This window comes from Aotus nancymaae, unplaced genomic scaffold, assembly GCF_030222135.1.
Source record: "Aotus nancymaae isolate 86718 unplaced genomic scaffold, 86718_ANA_hifiasm-v0.15.2.pri h1tg000051l, whole genome shotgun sequence".
Taxonomy (NCBI): Eukaryota; Metazoa; Chordata; class Mammalia; order Primates; family Aotidae; genus Aotus; species Aotus nancymaae.
The window spans coordinates 24,367,960-24,386,829 of record NW_026988465.1 but is presented as its reverse complement, the minus strand read 5'-3'; the positions used below and the strand labels follow the sequence as shown (position 1 = coordinate 24,386,829).

The 18,870-nt window shown below is 39.7% G+C and overlaps 4 non-coding genes across 4 annotated transcripts; 2 read left to right on the top strand and 2 right to left on the bottom strand.

The window, feature by feature from the left end:
- Positions 1 to 2,218: 2,218 nt before the first annotated feature.
- On the top strand, positions 2,219 to 2,290 carry TRNAQ-CUG (transfer RNA glutamine (anticodon CUG)). Its single transcript has one exon. It is a non-coding gene; the product is annotated as a tRNA-Gln (tRNA).
- Positions 2,291 to 4,161: 1,871 nt separating this feature from the next.
- Positions 4,162 to 4,243, bottom strand: TRNAS-UGA (transfer RNA serine (anticodon UGA)). The gene has a single exon. It is a non-coding gene; the product is annotated as a tRNA-Ser (tRNA).
- Positions 4,244 to 5,996: 1,753 nt separating this feature from the next.
- On the top strand, positions 5,997 to 6,078 carry TRNAS-AGA (transfer RNA serine (anticodon AGA)). The gene has a single exon. It is a non-coding gene; the product is annotated as a tRNA-Ser (tRNA).
- Positions 6,079 to 12,627: 6,549 nt separating this feature from the next.
- On the bottom strand, positions 12,628 to 12,709 carry TRNAS-AGA (transfer RNA serine (anticodon AGA)). Its single transcript has one exon. It is a non-coding gene; the product is annotated as a tRNA-Ser (tRNA).
- Positions 12,710 to 18,870: the final 6,161 nt, after the last annotated feature.

Genomic DNA, 18,870 nt, shown 5'->3' with positions numbered 1-18,870 from the left:
TTATTCAAAGACTGGATTCTATGTAGTGCTATTGTTTATCCTTGGGCAATGTCATGTTTTAAAAATTATGTGACCTTTCTGTCTTTCTGTTCGGTAAAGTAAGTCTTCTAACTTTGCTTTCCTTTTTCAAGATGAGTTAGGCTACTTTGGTCCTTTTCATATTATTTTTTAATGAATTTATTAATTTCTTTACAAAAACCTGATACTAAAATGCAGGGGAAATGGGGACTTACTGGTTAATGGGCACAGGGAAGATGTAAAAAGTTCTGGAGATACATGGTGGGGATGGTCGCATAACAAAGCAACAGTTAATGCCGCTTAACTGTACACTCACAATTGGTCAAAGCAGTAACTTTTATGTTTTGTGTATTTTATCACAATAAAATTCAAAAAAGGCTGCCACTTGATTGACTTTGCTGATCATCTCTATCTCGTATTTAGTTTCAATTGCATTAATATCTGCTCTTTGTCTCATTATTTCTTTCCCTAAAGTTCTTTTGGGAGTAAATTATTGATTGGTCACTAACCTCATGTAATGGATGCTTAGATCACTCATCTTATTTATTTTATTTATATACTATAGTATTTAAGGATTTCTTTCTTAGCTCATTTCTAGCTGCATACTACATGTTTTGATATGTACTATTTGTATTATCATTTCTTTCAAAATAGTTTCTAATTTTGATGGTTATTTTTTTAAACCATGATTGATAAGTGTTTTTATCATTTTGCAAATAAATACAATTTTTAATTTTTATGTTTTGATTTCTGGCATAATTGTATTGCTGTGAAAAACAGCATGTATCTTACCCTGTTATATTTTTGGAGCATTGCTTTATGGTCTGGTAAAATGTCAAATTTCAGATAATTAGATGTGTGTTTGAAATGTTTGAATCCTGAAGTAGATATATATACTGTTCTGTATACATGTATGTTATATGAATTGTATTACTTTGCTCTACAGTTATTTTTCTATTTATATTTTTATTAGTTTTTCAGAGAGGTACATTATACTAAAATATTACACTATAATTGTGGTTTTATCTGTTTCCCTGTTTACTTCCATGAAATCTTGGAGGTTTTTTTCTCCATCTCTTTATGTCCTAGAAGCAAGAAATTCTGAATAGAGTATGGCTTATGTAACAGCTATAATTTAGAAATACCAGGCACTACCTACAAGTGAGTATCTGCAACAAGAAAAGCCTAGGAGAAAATATCTGGGTTTAATTTATACAGCCTTACAGTATTCACGGGGACTGAAATACTTTTTTACATGTTTCCTTCCTCAAAAGAAATAATGAAAATATAATTGAAATACAATTTCTCTCATGAGAAACTCTGGATAAATGCTGAGGAGAAGCTGCAGCAAAGGTTCCAATCAACCTCTACTTTAAAATGAGCCTAGTTCCTAACCTAGCTGACTCCACCTGACCCAGCTAGTCTCCCAAAACTGTATCATCATAACCCCTCCGAGGCCAGGGAGACACTGGGAACTGGCTTGACTAGAATTACAGCTCCATGCGTGGGTGCACATTTGCCTCCTAATTTACAATACTGAGGTTAGCGAATCACGCAGCCTCAATTTAAAGACATATTTTTTTTTAGCAGCTTTGTGCTTAATTTCACTTGAGTAATTTTTTTCCTGTTACAACTAGTTTAAATAATAGAGAGAAGGCCAAATATAAATAATTCTCAGTCGATCGCACAGAACCTTCAATAATTTTGTGAATTCCCTAGAATCAAGATATTAAAGGTTTTTTTCCTAGCGGCAATACACCTGATAACTAACCCATGTGGAGAAAAATATCCCGTGTCTGAAATTGAGTGGAGTTTTAAATAAGACATGAATTCTCTAAAACTTAATTTCCCCGTTTTTATGGGAAAGCACCCACTTAATTTAGCTTTTAAGCATTAAATTGCACAAAGAATAGAAGTTCAGTCCAGTTTCGGCAGGTATAAAAATCGCTCAATTTTTCTTAATGAAGAAAGCAAGGCTCAGGACCACCAAGTTTCTGAGTTAATTGGAGGTTGGGCGGAAGGGAGACTTTATGGATCAATGTAATCGGCCAAAATAAATAAATAGATCCCCAGAATCTTCTTTGAAAGGGTGTTGTGAGTGGGCATAAACTAAGAATTTTGGCTTTGATAAACTAAATGCCCTCAGTAGAATGCCTATAACCCACCATAGGCAATTGTGGGGGAAAAAAATGCCAAGAGGGGTTCCATGGTGTAATGGTTAGCACTCTGGACTCTGAATCCAGTGATCCGAGTTCAAGTCTCGGTGGAACCTACTCAATAGTGTTTTTACCTTTTGTTCACCCCAGGGAATATGCTCTCTACATAAATGACCAAAATCAATGTGGGGCCTGATATCTTCCATGAATTCCTGCAAGTCCCCATATTACAAACTTGATCTCAGTCAAAAGGCCCTGAAGCATTACAAGTCCTGATAAACCTGCCTCTGGGTGAGGAAGTGGAATAGAATCCACTTTCCGTGATCACAGCTCACTACAGCCTCGACCTCCCCAGGCTCAGGTGATCCCAGGTAGCTGGCACTACAGGTGCGTGCCACCACAGCCGGCTAATTTTATTTATTTACTTATTTGTTTGTTTATTTATTTATTATTTTTCTTTTTGGTGGAGACAGGGTTTTCACCGTTTTACCCAGGAAGGTCTCAGACTCCTGGGATCAGGGGTTCCTTCCGCCTCCACCTCCCAAAGTCCTGGGACTACAGGTGTGAGCCATCCTGCCCGTCCTAAAAGGGATTGTTTCTTTCAATAATTTGTGAAGTCCACAGAAACACTTTCGTCCCCTGAACATGACGGGGGAAATAGGAAGTGCTGATAAAAAGAATTTGCTCTTGGGTCTTTATGCAGCAGAGCTAAGATTTTAATCACTACTAATGCAAAATTTAGGCAAATTTTGTAATTTTTTGCTTTGTAGAGTTTTTTTTTTTTTGTCTTTGTTTTTACCTCACTTACACTTCTAATATATGTAGCATAACTACAATTTCTTTCCATCTCTGGGGCCAAGATAGTCTTTTATCTTTCCCTCAAACCAGTCTTGTACTGTGCATGCAAATCCTGTTGATGGAAAAGTATTTTTTGCCATCAGGCTCCAGTGTTCAGTTGCTGAAATTGTCTAAAGTGATGGCAAGCTTTTTATAAACTGTTAAGAAACACACTGCTCAAAAACAGGCAAACTCCCGTGGACTAATGAGAGGTACTCCCTGCATCAAAGATAACTCAAGCGTCAAACACCACATGGGTAGCAAAATCCCACCCCAGGCTAAATCCAGCGGCTTAAATCATACCACCTTGTGGCCCCATCACCAACACAGAGAGGATAAAGTCAGAACAGTGAACCAACCCTGAATGATAGAGGTAGGTGGCGGTGGCGTTAATTCCCAGGAGAGGCAGAAGACTGAGACACCTGTGGTGTGCCGGGGTCTTGGAGCCAAAATCAAGAGATGTTCAAGTCAATGTACCGCCCTCTCGCTGTGAGACCTTGGAGAGATATATATATACATGCACACGCCTATGGACCTTCCAGTCTGTATAATGAGTATGTTATGAGGATTTACAAATTATAAGACATGTAAAGACCTTGATGGTGATGTAAGTACTTGAAAAATAGGACCTGCAATTTATCATTTTTGGATACTAACAAATCTAACCCTGAACCTGCTAACAACTTGATAATTTGGGGGGTGCCCCCAGCGGAATTTATAAAACTTGAGTTCACAACCCCATCTGGAAGTCCTCAGTTAAAATACCATTTCATTGTGCAGCATTGGGTAGTTTTTTCATCTGTAAAATGCAGATAAAAATATGCAGTTGGTTCTTAACTCCGATCTTAGAACATACTAAGTAGTTAATGAACATTACCTGATAGTGGTAAAGCTTTTGGTGAATCCTGACTTCTGAAGTGACAGTAGTTAGGATGCTGTTCAGTGCAGGAGAGGCTGAAATCTGACAGGACGCGATGTAAGAATGATTTCTTGCTGGCTGTGATCAGAGGAATTTCTATCAGTTTTGAAGTAACTGAAGCAGAAGGTAGTCTCCATTCACTGAGTAAAGAGGATATTACGTGAATAGGCAGTGGGAGGATTGCATAGGAGAGGAGCAACCGAAGTGCAGGAATTCGGATTTGGTTAAAACCGTAGTCGGCAGGATTCGAACCTGCGCGGGGAAACCCCAATGGATTTCAAGTCCATCGCCTTAACCACTCGGCCACGACTACCTACCCGTGGAAAAACTGACGGCTGTGGTGAACTTATAATGGATGCGTAGAGCGCTGAGACCCGGTTGGTCATCAGTCTCGTCCAGGCCTCTGCTCACGAATGAAAGAGCTCATTCAGAGCACATCAAGAACCAGCGCATAGTGCACAGTGTTGCAACTCAGCACAGGACTCCTAGACGAGCGACGCAAAGTTCCTGGGCGCTGGAGCTGGCCCACGAGCCGCTGATATCTGCGGACACCACGTGCGCACCTGATTCTCACGAACCCGCAGAAAGGGATTATTGAATTGCTAAGTCCAAGCAACGCCTGTAAATGCCCCAGTGGGAGAAGGAACGGGAATGAAGGGAAGGTACGAGAGTGGGGTCACCTGCGTTTACGTGCAGTTAAAATCCAAATCAGGAACCGGAACTGCTGAAACCAGACTGGCGCGGCGCGCGAGGTCAGGAGGGGTCTCGCTTCTGTCCTAACTGGAAAAGATGACTCTGGAGAAGTCTCCGACTCTTCAGGCAAATATGATTCCAGTCAGTTCTGGTGAAGGACACGAGACCACTCCCAAGACCCAAAGCCTTCAGCCACCCGAGCCCGGGGGGAAGGAAGAACTCAGAAACAGATTTCCAAAAATCTCAGGGAGAGTCCAGCACAGAAAAGAGTAAAAAGATAGAAACACGTAAATGTCAGGATACATCTAGCTTAATTAATAAGGCTGATTCTTGCTTCAGATACTACAAAACGGTTAACACCAGGCTCAGCTCATCAGTTCCCCCCAGCTGCATATTTCATGCTTATGGAGTGCTCTTCCTTAAAAAGCAACATCCTGGTACATGGAGAAATGACAGTCCGGCTTACTGACAAATAGTGGATGACAATTGCCTTGGCCTTTTAAGGCGTACTGTTGACATAGGCTGCTTACCGAACATGTTTAACCATTTTTAACGTTTAACCATCTTGTTGGTTTTGCTTCTGTAGGGCACTTGGAAATAATGCTGAAGGCACAAATAGTGTCCACGAGCAAAGAGCAGTGAACATCATCTAAGATATCCAGGTTACTGTGGGAGGCAGAGGTTGCAGTGAGCCAGATTGCACCACTGCACTCCAGCATGGGCGACAGAGCCAGGGTCTCAAATATATATATCTAGGTTACTGATCTCGGGTACTGTGTAGGTTTGCATACTTAGCCCTTCAATTTCCTCCTTTGTGATGTGAAGACTAAATGAGGCCAGACATACAAATGAGAGTATTTTGCAAAATGTGAGGTCTTATATACATGTTAGTGACTAACATTATTTTGCTAAAAGTATATCCTGGAGTACATTTTATATCAGCATCACAGAAGTGCACCTCACTACTTTTATCAGTTGCAGAAGCTTCCATTCTATGGCTCTTCCAGAATTTATTTTAAAGGTCAAACATCGATGACCATTTGAGGTAGTTCAAGCCGTCGCTATCACACAAAATTTCGCTTTGAATGTCAGAGCGCGTCGCAGTTGTTGCGGGTGTCTCCTGCATCCCCATCCCCTGAAGGAGCAGGAAGCTTGATCTCTGGGAATGCGTCCTGCTTAGTCTCCTTCGGTTACAACGTCAGATTAAGGGGTCCTCCCGGTTCTGAGGATAAGTGTTGTCAGTTTGCAACAGCAGCATCTAACTAATGCCAAAGAATAAGAAACATTGACAGCAAATACAATGTCTGGCAGAAAATTTGACCTTTCCAAGAGAGCTAAATTCAGTACAGTGACTTACACAAAGCATCCTTTACGTAGTCGTGGCCGAGTGGTTAAGGCGATGGACTAGAAATCCATTGGGGTTTCCCCGCGCAGGTTCAAATCCTGCCGACTACGATGCTTTGCGAAGTGGGTGTAACATTTTATCAGATGGGAGAGCCTGACATCCTCTCCCAGGAAGAAGCCTGGCTGTTTCAAACTGATCAGACTTTTTCTCTTTACATGCCCACTAAAGATGCTTTGCCACCTTCTTGAAACAACGAGGAAAATGTGTACTTCTTTTTTTTTTAAAAAAAAAGTAATTCAACCAGAGTCCTATTGGTGTTTTACCCCCAAGAAGAGCCAAGGTGATGCTACCGTGTTTCCTGCAATCAATGCTCTCTTTTGAAGGCAGCTTTCCTAGAAACAAAAAAGTTGGTAGGAGTGTTTGTGTCTCACAGAATTGTTCCCTTGTTAGGGATCTGCTTCAGTCAAGTAAATGTCCTCATTCATACAGAAAAGGAAATTCCAGGAAATCCAGGGTCAAATACGACTAAAAGCAAAGACTCAGACATGGTTGCCAAGATGGGAAAAACTTGGGCATTATTAAGCAAACAACTAAGCAATTGAATATATTAAGTAAAGCAATTTTCCTTGAAATTGTATAAAAACGAATGGACGACGTCAAGCCAGAGTGGCTTGTCCAAGTGTGCAGGATGATGGCGAGGCAAGAGGGACTGACAACCAAGTGAGGCTGTGGCTATATTCAGAGCACGGAAAGAACCACATTGTGTGGTTAACAGCTATGGGCTTAAACAACGCATTGGCCAATGGAATGCTAGCCACAGTTGAGTACTGCTTAAGGAATTCCTAGGGGAATTCTATCACTGCCTTGGAAGCTCGGTGGAGCTCATCCTCACTTCTTGCCTTGCTGCAACTTCTTTTTTGTTAGACCTGCCATTCTCCTTTTTCTATATCTGATATCAGGTATTCGTGCCTTCTTGGATAAACTCAATCAGTTTATCCAAGGATTTTGAAATTTTATTAGTTTTTTTCCAAACAAAATTTGGGCTTTGTTATCTCCATCTTATGTTTCTATTTTATTGCATTAAATCAGGCTTTTTCTTTTTTATTTCCTTCCCTAAGACTTATTTGGGTAAAATTCACTAATTTCTAATTTATTCCAAAGGATCTCAGATTATTGATGTTCAGTTTTTGTTTTATTTTTACATCTGTATTTAACAGTTTAAGCATCCAAACGCATTTTGGACTGCATGAAACATTTTTCATAAGTGTTATTTTCAATGTCATTATTTTCAATATAATTTTTAATTACCATTTAGATATTTTCTTGGAACCATATGCACATTTTTAACTTCTAAACATAACACAATTTTCGATTTCTAACTGATATCTGGCAAAATGTACTGTGGCTAGATCCTAGTATTCATCTCTCAGACTGTTTGCATTTTGGAAACACTTTAAAACAGGTAAGGCAAAAGTTCTTTTGTTGTGGTCATTGTTATTTAAGTTCCATGTAGACTTCAAAAAGAAATTTGTCTTCAGAAGTTGAAATGCCACTGGATGTGGTGCTTCATCCCTATAATTCCAGCACTTTGGGAGGCTGAGGCAGGCAGATGACTTGAGCCCAGGAGTTCCCGACCAGCCTGGGCAACATAGTGAACAGCCATCTATACAGAAAAAGTTAGGTGGGTGTGGTGTCAGGCACCTGTGGTCCCAGCTACTCCAGAGGTTGAGGTGGGATGAGCACTGAGCCTGGGGAGGTCGAGGCTGCAGTGAGCAGTGATCCTGCCACTACACTCCAGCCTGGGCAACAGAGTTAAAAAAATTAAAAAGTTGAAGTGTGTAGTGTTCTTCACATGTAGGTTAGGTAAAATTCAGGAATAGTTTCAAATGTTTACATCTTCACTGTTTTCCTTTCCTCTTCTGCTTTTTAATTAATTTCTGAGGGAAATATATTGTGTTAAAATTTCTAAGTGTGATTGAAGTTTTCTTTTCTTCCTCTTTTTAAAATTTTACCTCATATACTTTAGGAGTCCCTAAATTTTACCTCATACAGTTTAGGAGCTTATTTTTTCCCCGTATCTTTTTGTTTTCCAAAGCCACAAGAAATTCTAAATAAAATGCTGCTTATGAAATATTTATAAATTGGCAATGGCAAGTGTCACTTTCACGTGGCACAATAAACAAGGTAACACTCAGTGAAAACATCTGGGCTTAAATTACACAGAATTCAGAATACTCACACAGTGTTAAGACAAAGAGCATTAATTTGCTTCTATCTCCCTTTTGCTTCTTTTCTCAACAAGAAAGGAAAATTATCCCAAATTTAGGGCTTCTTCTCAGTGGAGGTCACCCATTAAGGGTTGAAACAAATTCTATGTAGAGGTCTTCATCATCCCTTAACCAACGGACCTTATTCCCTTCTGCTGGACCTGCATATGTCTCATTCTAATGTCGCAAAGGGTATTGTGAGGAACCAACACCCATGAGCTCTCTCACAAGAGAAAGAAACTCAAAGAACTGGTTTGACTAGGATCTTAGCTTTGGGTGTGTGTGCCTTTTTAACCTCATAATTTACAAGATTGAGATTAATGAATCATATGGCCACAATTCAAAAGTAATTTTTTTTTTTTTTGAGACAGAGTCTTGTTCTGTCACCCAGGCTGAAGTGCAAACTCCACCCTCCTTGGTTCAAGTGATTCTCCTGCCTCAGCCTCCCAAGTAACTGAGATTATACACACGTGCCACCACACCCTGCCAGTTCTTGTATTTTTAGTAGAGAAGGGGTTTCGGCATGTTAGCCAGGCTGGTCTTGAACTCCCGACCTCATGTGATCTGCCTGCCTCAGCCTAATGAAAATGCTGAGATTACAGGCATGAGCCACTGCATCCAACCTCAAAGGTAATGTTTTTAAAGCAGCTTCATGCTTAAGGTGATGTTTGGTGATTTTGAACTTTTTAGTTAAATTAGATTATTTGACCTGGAAGGGAATTCAAATGGCAGGTGATTCCCTGCTCAGCCCCCATGGTCTTCCACAGTTTTGCTGAACCCCTTGATAATGGCTTCTCCAATTGTTTTGTATCAGGGGCGTGTAAAGTAAGAGAGTTCACACCTTTTTTCTATAAAGCTTGAACTTTTTATTTTTCTTTTTAAAGAGACAAGGATCTCTCTATTTTGCCCAGTCTGGCTGCCAACTCCTGGACTCAAGTGATCTTCTTGCCTCAGCCTTCCAAGATGCTGGAACTATAGAGACATATACTACCTTATCTGGCTGTGCCTTGGAATCTTTAAGAATTTAAAAATCTCTTTCCTGGTGAGGAGCAGTGGCTAATGCCTGTAATCCCAGCACTTTGCGAGACCGAGGAAGGTGGATCACTTGAGGTCAGGAGTTTGAGACCAGCCTGGCCAATATGGTGAAACCCCATCTCTACTAAAAATACAAAAATTAGCCAGGCGTGGTTGTGTGCACCTGTAATCCCAGCTACTTGGGAGGCTGAGGCAGGAGAATTGCTTGAACCCAGGAGGTGGAGGTTGCAGTGAGCCGAGATCACACCACTGGACTCCAGCCTGGGCGAAAGAAAGAGACTCTGTCTCAAAAAAATAAAAAAATAAAAAATAAAGTAATCTCTTTTCTAATAACTTCAGGGCCATGAAGTGGAAGAGAGAATTGCCAAGTGCTTTTTGTTGTTTTGGGTTATGTATAAAATCCATACATATGAGAGACAGGTGTCTCCAATTGTTACAAAATTCTCTGACAGAGGCCAAGCATCTGTTCCCCAGTGGCAAAGCTACACTCACTACTATACCAAGGTGAAAAGCATTACCAGAAATTGCTGTGCTCAGTGCCATGGTCCAGGTATATTTCTGATATTCACAGACCAATGCAGGCACATGCAGACCTAAAGCACATCGCTGTCCAGGCTCCCACGCTGCTGATCTCCTTGCCAAACTTCATCTTCCCCTTTTCTTGCATGTCGTTGCCCTCCTGAATTCATCATCTCCTTCAGTGATCAGGCACACAGGCTCTTCTCGTACTGTGCATAAATCTTGTACCTGGGAAATGGCAGACACACACTTTTCCCTAATTAACCTTACCAAGGCTTATCCACCTGGAAGCTGCAGTTCTTGTTTTTATTTGTGTATTCCACCCTCTTTGTGCAATCACGCTGCTGGCCACAAGCAGTTTCCGTAAACGCTCCCTGTGTAGGCTTGTTTACGTCTGTAGAATATTCCTCCTAATAGACATTAATCACCGTGAGATCAGCAACTGTGCTTGTGTTTTGTTTACCTTTGTTGCTATAGCACTAAGCACAACACCTGGCCTACCATGAAAATTTAATATTGGCCACCTTTTTTTTTTTTTTTTTTTGAGACAGAATTTCACCTTGTTGCCCAGGCTGGAGTCCAATGGCATGATCTTAGCTCACTGCAACCTTTGCCTCCCAGATTCAAGTGATTCTCCTGCCTCAGCTTCCCGAGTAGCTGGGATTACAGGCTAATTTTTTGTATTTTTAGCAGAAATGGTGTTTCACCATGTTGGCCAGGTTGGTCTCTAATTCCTGACCTCTGGTGATCCACCTGCCTCAGCCTCCCAAAGTACTGGGATTACAGGCGTGAGCCACTGCGCCCGGCCAGCATAGGTTTTTACCTAGCAGCCACAGATAGTAGAACTCCCTGGGCAACACAGGGAGACCTCATCTCTATTTCAATGAAGAACATTTTTTTAAAAGAGATATACACTACAGTATTATTTACTATACTTACCATACGGTGTTTTCTTATTTCTCTGCTGCTGACTTCGGTGGGTTTTGTGACATTGTCCATCAGTGGGTCTTGTTTTTGATGTTACTTTCTTGTCTATAAGACACCTTTTCTCTTCCTTAGTAGTAGCAAGAGAAAAAACAAACAGTTCTAGAATTTGATGGTATTATTCAGAAAGTAGATCACATGCTGTTCTACAAAGCAAAATTCTGTGAATGATCAATCCTTGCTCAAGATCTCTTCCTGAGCCCCAGAACCTGAACTTGAGTCTGCATGGGCTTGTCCAGAAAAAAAGCACCTATTTATGCTACAACACTCCTCTCTAAGAACTCTTGTTGTAGTTGTTCAGACGGAGTCTCACTCTGCTGCCCAGGCTGGGGCAGTGGCACAATCTCAGCTTACTGCATCCTCCGCATCTGGGGTTCAAGTGATTCTCCTGCCTCAGCCTCCTGCGTAGCTGAGATTACAGGTGCACACCACCACGCCCCAGCTAATTTTTGTGTTTTTAGTAGAAACAGCCTTTCACCATGTTGGTCAGGCTGGTCTCAAACTCCTGACCACAGGTGATTCGCCCGTCTCAGCCTCTCAAAGTGCTGGGATTACAGGCATGAGCCACTGCTTCCCCGCCCATCTAAGATATCTTTTTGAACAAATTTATATTTTTAATTTTTGTGTGTATATGTCAGATGGAACACTTAACTCTAGTATTAGGAATTGTTTCCACAAAGGGCTTTAGCATTTCATTAGCTGTCACATTCCAGAATTCTATTAGACTGTTTCTCCGAATCAAAACAGCCGGCATGCTGGATGTGGGAGAGGGTAGGAGAACTGATCAGACTCCTCCTCTAGAAACCTGAATCACAGTACACTGAGACAAGTCTTCTTCTTCCTGCCTGCACTGCTCAACAGAGGATTTGCAGCAGTTTACTGTCACTGCCCCACTAATTCCGAAACACAATGCTCTAAAGAGACACATAAAAAAAGAAGAGATCTGGTATCTGATCAATGAACACGGCCAGCACTCTGTTTATAAAAATATATTAGAATCATTCTTGGATGAGGTAAAATAAATCACAACAATTCTTTGAAGATTTGCAGAAGAGAGGTGAGGACAAGCTCCACTTAAGCTGCCAAGGCAGTGATGCATGACTTCTAGGAATTCCTAGGGAGGTACTCAACTGTGGTTAACATTCTTTTGGTCAATACGTTAACCCATAGTTGTTCATCACAGTGCGATTCTACATCTGAGCTGGGGCTCTTCCTGTACTCAGAACATAATCACAACTTCGCCTCGTTTCTAATCGCCCTTGCTTCACCACTGCCCTGGACCCCAGGACAAGCCACTCCACTTGACGTCGTCCATTTGTTTTTATTGGGTTATTTAAAAGAATGCTTTGCTCGGTATCTTTAACTGGGTAGTGGTTTGCTTACAAATGCCCACTCTAGATTCTCATCTTGGTGACCATGCCTGTGGGTTGTTTCACTTGTATTTGATCATGGATTTCCTGAAGTTTCCTTTTCTACATTAAAGCAGGGCATTGCTTGACTGGAAAAGATCCCTAATAAGGGGACAATTCTGTGAGACACAGACATTCTGGCAATTATTTCCCTGTAAGGAAAGCTGTCTTCAAAAAGGGGCATCTGTTGCAGGAAAGAGGAAAACATCAAACTGGGCTCTTCTGAGGACAAAGGAAAACATCAGTGGGACTGGGACAGAAGTTTTTGTTTGTTTGTTTTTGGTATGACTTTTCCTCATTGTTTCAGAGACATGCAGTATTGTTAGTGGGTCCATAAAGAGGAAGAGCCTATAGGTTAGAACAAGCAAGCTTCTTCCTGAGAGACAATACCAGGCTCTCAAGCTGGCAAGGTGTCAGGAGACTCCCTTTCAAACAAGAAGGGAACCGTAGTCGGCAGGATTCGAACCTGCGCGGGGAAACCCCAATGGATTTCTAGTCCATCGCCTTAACCACTCGGCCACGACTACATGAAGGGTGCTTTGCTCATTAGCATAAGTCACTGTACTGAACTTTAGCTCTCTTGGAAAGGTCAAATCTTCTGCCAAAAATTGTACTCGCTGTCAATGATTCTTATTTTTTGACATCAGTAAGATGACTATCATGCTGTTGCGGCAAACTGACAAGTAACACTTTATCCTTGGACCTGGGAAGACCCCTTATTCTGATGTGCTGACGGAAGGAGACTACGCGGAGGCATACCCAGAGGCCAAGCTTCCTGCTCCATCAGCTTGTGATGGTGTTCCAGGAGACACCTGCAAAAACTGCGACACGCTCTAACCTTTGCTGCAGAATTTTGAGTTATAGCGACGATTTGAACAACCTCAAATGGTCATCAGTGTTTGGCTTTTAAAATAAATTTTGGCAGATCCATATAATGAAAGCTTCTGCAATTGATAAAAGGAATGAGATGCACTCTATTTACTGAAAGGAACTACACTAGCATTTCAGCTGTAGCCCAGTGTATTACAGGATACACTAGAAATCCACTTGTTGCCAGTTTGAGAGCCTGGGATTGCCTCTAACAAACCACGTCCTTTCCTCTTAACAACTCCCACTTTGGCCTCCAGTAAACAGCTCTGCCTCTATCTCAAATCAGTGTGAGATTTTTACTACTTTTTTTTTAAGTTCCCACTTACTTAACTGCTCCTTGAATGCTTATCTGAGCTTCACAGATGATTCAGGAAACAAACAGTAGATTTACTCACTTAGTATGGTTTCCAGTTCGAGAAAAGAAAGATGAGAAGTAAAAAAAATCAAGGTCTTAACTTCTTATTCTGTCAGTTCCTAAACTGTCAAATCCATTTTAAAAACACTGTTCATACTACATCCTTAATATATTCTTGATGTCCATATACTTAAATGTAATATTATCCTATATTTATTCCTGGTATTAGCATTTTCTGTTTTCTCTTCCTTTTATTGAACAATACTTGATTTAGACCAATAATTTTGTCAATCCTCTCTAAAGGCCTATTTTGGCTTTGTTGTAGTTGTCTGTTTGTTGTGTGTGTGTGTTCTAATTCTATCTTTTTATAACCTTCCAATATTTTAATTTGCTGCTTTCCACTAAATTATTGAGAAAAAAGCTTTAATATCAAATATCAAAACATCTTTATTCTAAAATATGCAAGTAGAACTATGAATTAGACTTTGGGCACAGTTTAGCTGCTGTGTAACAGCTAAATTTGTGTAACAAATTTTCATGTATCGTATTTTCAATATCATTCATTTTAGCTAAATGTAATTTCTTTAAGCTATGGCTTTGGATGAGTGTTTTTTTCATTTAGTAACATCTGGAGGTTTTCCATTTTATTTCTGATACTGATTTTATTTTCATTATGCTGGGCTCACAGAATATATTCTGTGTCATTTCAATCCTTATAAAATTTTAAAGGCTTGCATTAGGCCCACCAAGGGTATTTAAAATAATATATTAATCAACATATAAAGATCAGTAGCATTTCCATACAAAAATAATGACCCGACTGAAAAACAAGTCAATAAAAGAATCTCATTTATGATAGCATTAAAAAAATAAAATACTTAGGAATAAATTTGACAAGGAGATAAAAGATTTTTACACTGAAAACAATAAAATGTTGAAAGTAATTAAAGGCAACATAAATAAATGGAAAAATATCCAATGTTCATGAATTGGAAGAATACCGTTAAAATGTCCATACCATCCAAAGCAATGTACAGATTCAGTACAATCCTTATCAAAACTCCAAAGGGACATTGTTCACAGAATTAGAAAAAGTAATCTTAAAATTCATATAGAATCACACACACACACACAGACACACACACACCCCAAATAGCCAGAGCAATAATGAGAAAGAAAAACAAAGTTGGAGGCATCACAACTCCTGCTTTGAAATTATAAGGCTAAAATAATTAAGACACACTGTTCTGAGAACAGTATAACCATTCCTGCACAGAAACAGAAAGATAGACAAATGAAACAGAATAAAGAACCCAGAAATAAATCAAACATACACTGCCAACTAATTTTTGACAAGGGCACCAAGAGGACACAGTGGGGAAAAGGATAATCTCTAATAAATGAAGCTTGGAAAATTGGATTTCCACATGCAAAAGAATGAAATTAGACTCATACTATACATAAAAATCAATTCAAAATGGATAAAACACCTAAATATAAGGCCTAAACACAAAATTCTATAAGAAAACAGGGGGAAAGCTCCTTGTCATTGGCCTTGGCAATAATTTTTTGGATATCATGCCAAATACCCAGGATAAAAAAGCAAAAATAAATAAATGGGACCACACCAAACTAAAAAGCTTCTGCACAGCAAAGAAAACAATCAACAAAATAAAAAGGCAACTGATGAACTGGGAAAAGGGAGTTAATATTCAAAATTTATAAAGAACTCTTATAACTCAATAGCAGAACAACAAATAAGCTGATTTTAAAATGGGCAAAGGGACTTAACATCCTGAGCACAGCTGGCAGCACTTCAGTCTCACGAAAAATGGGTAAAGGATGTGAACAGACATTTCTTCGAAGAAGACATAGAAAGGGCCAATATGCCTATGAAAACGTGCTCGACAACATCAGTCATCAGGAAAACGCACATTAAAAGCACCATGAGTATCACCTCATACCTGTTAGGATGGCTGCTATCAAAGAGACAAGAGACAACAAATGTCGGCGAGGGCGTGGAGGAAAGGGAACCCTAGCCCACTGTCGGTGGGAATGCAGATCTGTGCAGTCATTATGGAAAACAGCATGGAGGCTTCTAAAGAAATTAAACATAGAGCTACCATCTGACCCAGCAACTGCTCTCCTGGATATAAACCCAAAGGAGGTACAATTACTACTTCACAAAGAAATCTGGACTCTCACGTTCAGTGAAGTACTATTCACAATAGCGAAGATAAGGAAATAACCTGTGTTTGTCAATAGATTCATGGATAAAGAATCGTGTGTGTGTGTGTGTGTGTGTGTGCGTGTGTGTGTGTGTGTGTGCGTGTATAATATTACTTAGCCTTGAAAAAGCAGATCCTGCCATTTGCCACAGCTTGGATGACCCTGGAGGATGTCATGCTCAGTGAAATAAGCCGGACACAGAAAGAAAAATATCGTTGATATCTCAATCATATGTGGACATTAAAAAAAAGAAAAGAAAAGGTCAAACATGCAGAGAAAATAAAAAATTGGTTGCCAGGGGTGGGTGAGGAGAAAAGAAATAGGGAAATTCACAAAGATACAAAGTAGCAGATAGGTCCTATGAATAAGTCTAGAGGGCTAATATACAACAGGAGGACTCTAGTGAATCCAGTTGTATTATATTAGGGATTTTTGTTAAATGAATAAAGTTTAGCTGCTCTTTTAAAAAAAAATAAACATGTAACTATGTGAGATGATAGATGCTAATTCGCTTCACTGGAACAACCATTTTACTATCCACATGTATTTCATAGCATCACGTTGTCAACATCAAATATATACAATCCATTTCTTTTAATAAATAAATAAAATAATATATCTTTTGTTGAGTGTAGTGTTCTATATTTTTCATTTAAGTAAATGAATTTGTTTCAATAATCTTTATCTATATTGAAATATCATTAAATGTGTATTGTACAATTTCTGTGGACATGGAGGTGCGCTGCTCAGCTCTTCCTTCAAGGAAGAACTTGTTTCCAGTTGCAAGAAATGCTGTCAGCTGACAGCCTCTACGGCTCTTTCACCATCTTCTACAGTGTTCAAACTAAGGTTTTTTTTTTCCTGGTGAGCAGGGTGGGTATATGCTAAAGCCCGGCCATTTCCACTTAACTAGGGTCTCATCCACAGGCAATCTTTACACCAAAGCTTCCCATTGGGCTGCACAAGACTTTCTCGGAGTCTCGGAGCTGTGTCAAAACCTCAGGCTTTTTCTACTGAATCCTACTTTCTTCTTCTCTCCTTTTGCCCATGCTAGACCCACATCTTGGTCTGAGAACTCTTCCTGCATTCATCTGTCCCTGTCCCCTTTGTTTATTGTTATGGGCATTATTGTCAAGAACCTCTTGAACTTCTAACACTTAGTGTTTGTTTTCCAGAGATTCCACATTTTCACAGCTGGCATCAGAATTCTCTCCCTCCCTCCAGTATGTGAGGATGTAGCAAGCGGGCAGCAGGCTGCAAACCAAGAAGAGGGTCCTCACCAGACACTGAATCAGGTGGAACCTTGATTTTGGATTTCCCAGCCTTCAGAATTGTAAGAAATAAATGTTTGTTGCTTAAATCAACAAATATTATATAGTTATACTAGTCCAAACTGTCCAAAGCAATTTTCTAGGCTAATATGCAGTTAGGATGGCAGGCATGTGCCCTAAGCTTTGCAAATCAGATGTATTTCTTCTTTCAGAAGAAACATGTATATAAACAAAGGGAAAAAACTTCCAAGATTATGTATTATATTGTGATAAATCTTTATGCAAGTATAATAAATCTATGAAGAAATATTTAGAAGCAAATTAGGTCCATCTAAATTAAAAGTAAGCATCTATTTTCTTGCAACATTCGCCCTGGTAAGGGTGAATGAATAGATATCTGCTAAACGCAGTTAGATATTTAAGCTTTTAGAGGCAGTGGTGGCATAAAGCCTAGCAAAGGTATTCCATGCTGGGGAACAGATATTTAAGCTTTTAGAGGCAGTGGTGGCATAAAGCCTAGCAAAGGTATTCCATGCTGGGGAACATAATTCTGCTAGCAGTTAACACTATAAAATGCATGAGGAATTAGAAGGATTGGGTAGTACAATATAAAAGGGTGAACAATCATTATGTGTGGAAGCATTTGGAAAATGAAAATGACAGCTCAAAGTTATGGATTCTCCATTAAATGTATGGTGTGGAATCAGAAATCTCCTCTGCAGTAAAATAATTTTTAATAATTGTGGCCCAAGAACTAGCATAATACAAAATCAAATTTACATTATAAACAACGCTAGGTCTCCCATTAGAGCCTAAGAAGATGAATGAATGAGCTGTGGCATATTCATACTACAAAGCGGCTAACATGAAATCAATGAATGAATGTTAGCTACATGCAACAATAGAGATGATTAATTTTAGCAATATAAGATTAAATGAAGAAAGATTATAATGTATAGCCTGATACCCTGTATCTGCAATTAAAATATTCAATTTTATAAATACTAATAGATAAGATCAAACTACTCCAGAGACCCAATAACTTCTTTGTCTTACCTTAAGTTGTGACAAATCTAAACATTTACCAGAAAGTAAACCAACATGCAACAGGAGACATTTAGTTTTATGAAGATAAAATAATCACAGAGACATCCTAGGATACAATTTTAAAGCTCTGTGTTTCTATGGGATATATTCAGCATTGACAGCAATGCTGTGTGGTGGGTTAATGTCATAGAAATGACCAACAGAACACATGGAAACACTTAGAAGCTGTATCTGAGGGCCGGGCACGGTGGCTCAAGCCTATAATCCCAGCACTTTGGGAGGCCAAGGCGGGTGGATCACAAGGTCAACAGATCGAGATCATCCTGGTCAACATGGTGAAACTCCGTCTCTACTAAAAATACAAAAATTAGCTGGGCATGGTGGCGCGCGCCTGTAGTCCCAGTTACTCGGGAGGCTGAGGCAGGAGAATTGCTTGAACCTGGGAGGCAGAGGTTGCGGTGAGCCGAGATCGCGCCATTGCACCCTAGCCTAGGTAACGAGAGCGAAACTCCGTCTCAAAAAAAAAAAAAGAAGAAGAAGAAGAAGCTGTATCTGGATATTTACTTACTGTGTTGACAGTGATTCAAGCTATCATGTAAGGATCCCATAGTGTTCAAATACCTAAGAGAGTTTAAGCAATTTCAAGTACAAGTTTATTGTCAAGAATCTTGGTTTCTCAGTGGCAAATCAAACACCTATAAATTCGAGTGATTGCATCTAAAAGGCATTATAAAGCCTCATTCTCTCTGGGCAAAAAGATACATAGAAGTATCGTTCTTCTCCTTCAAATCTGTTGAGTCCTTTTTGTCCTCTGAAGTGAATTCACTGCATTTGATAAAGCAATAAATCAAATAAAAAGTTTAACGCAACTCAAATTATTTCGGGCATCAGAATATCTGTTAGGAGGTGGTAAGGA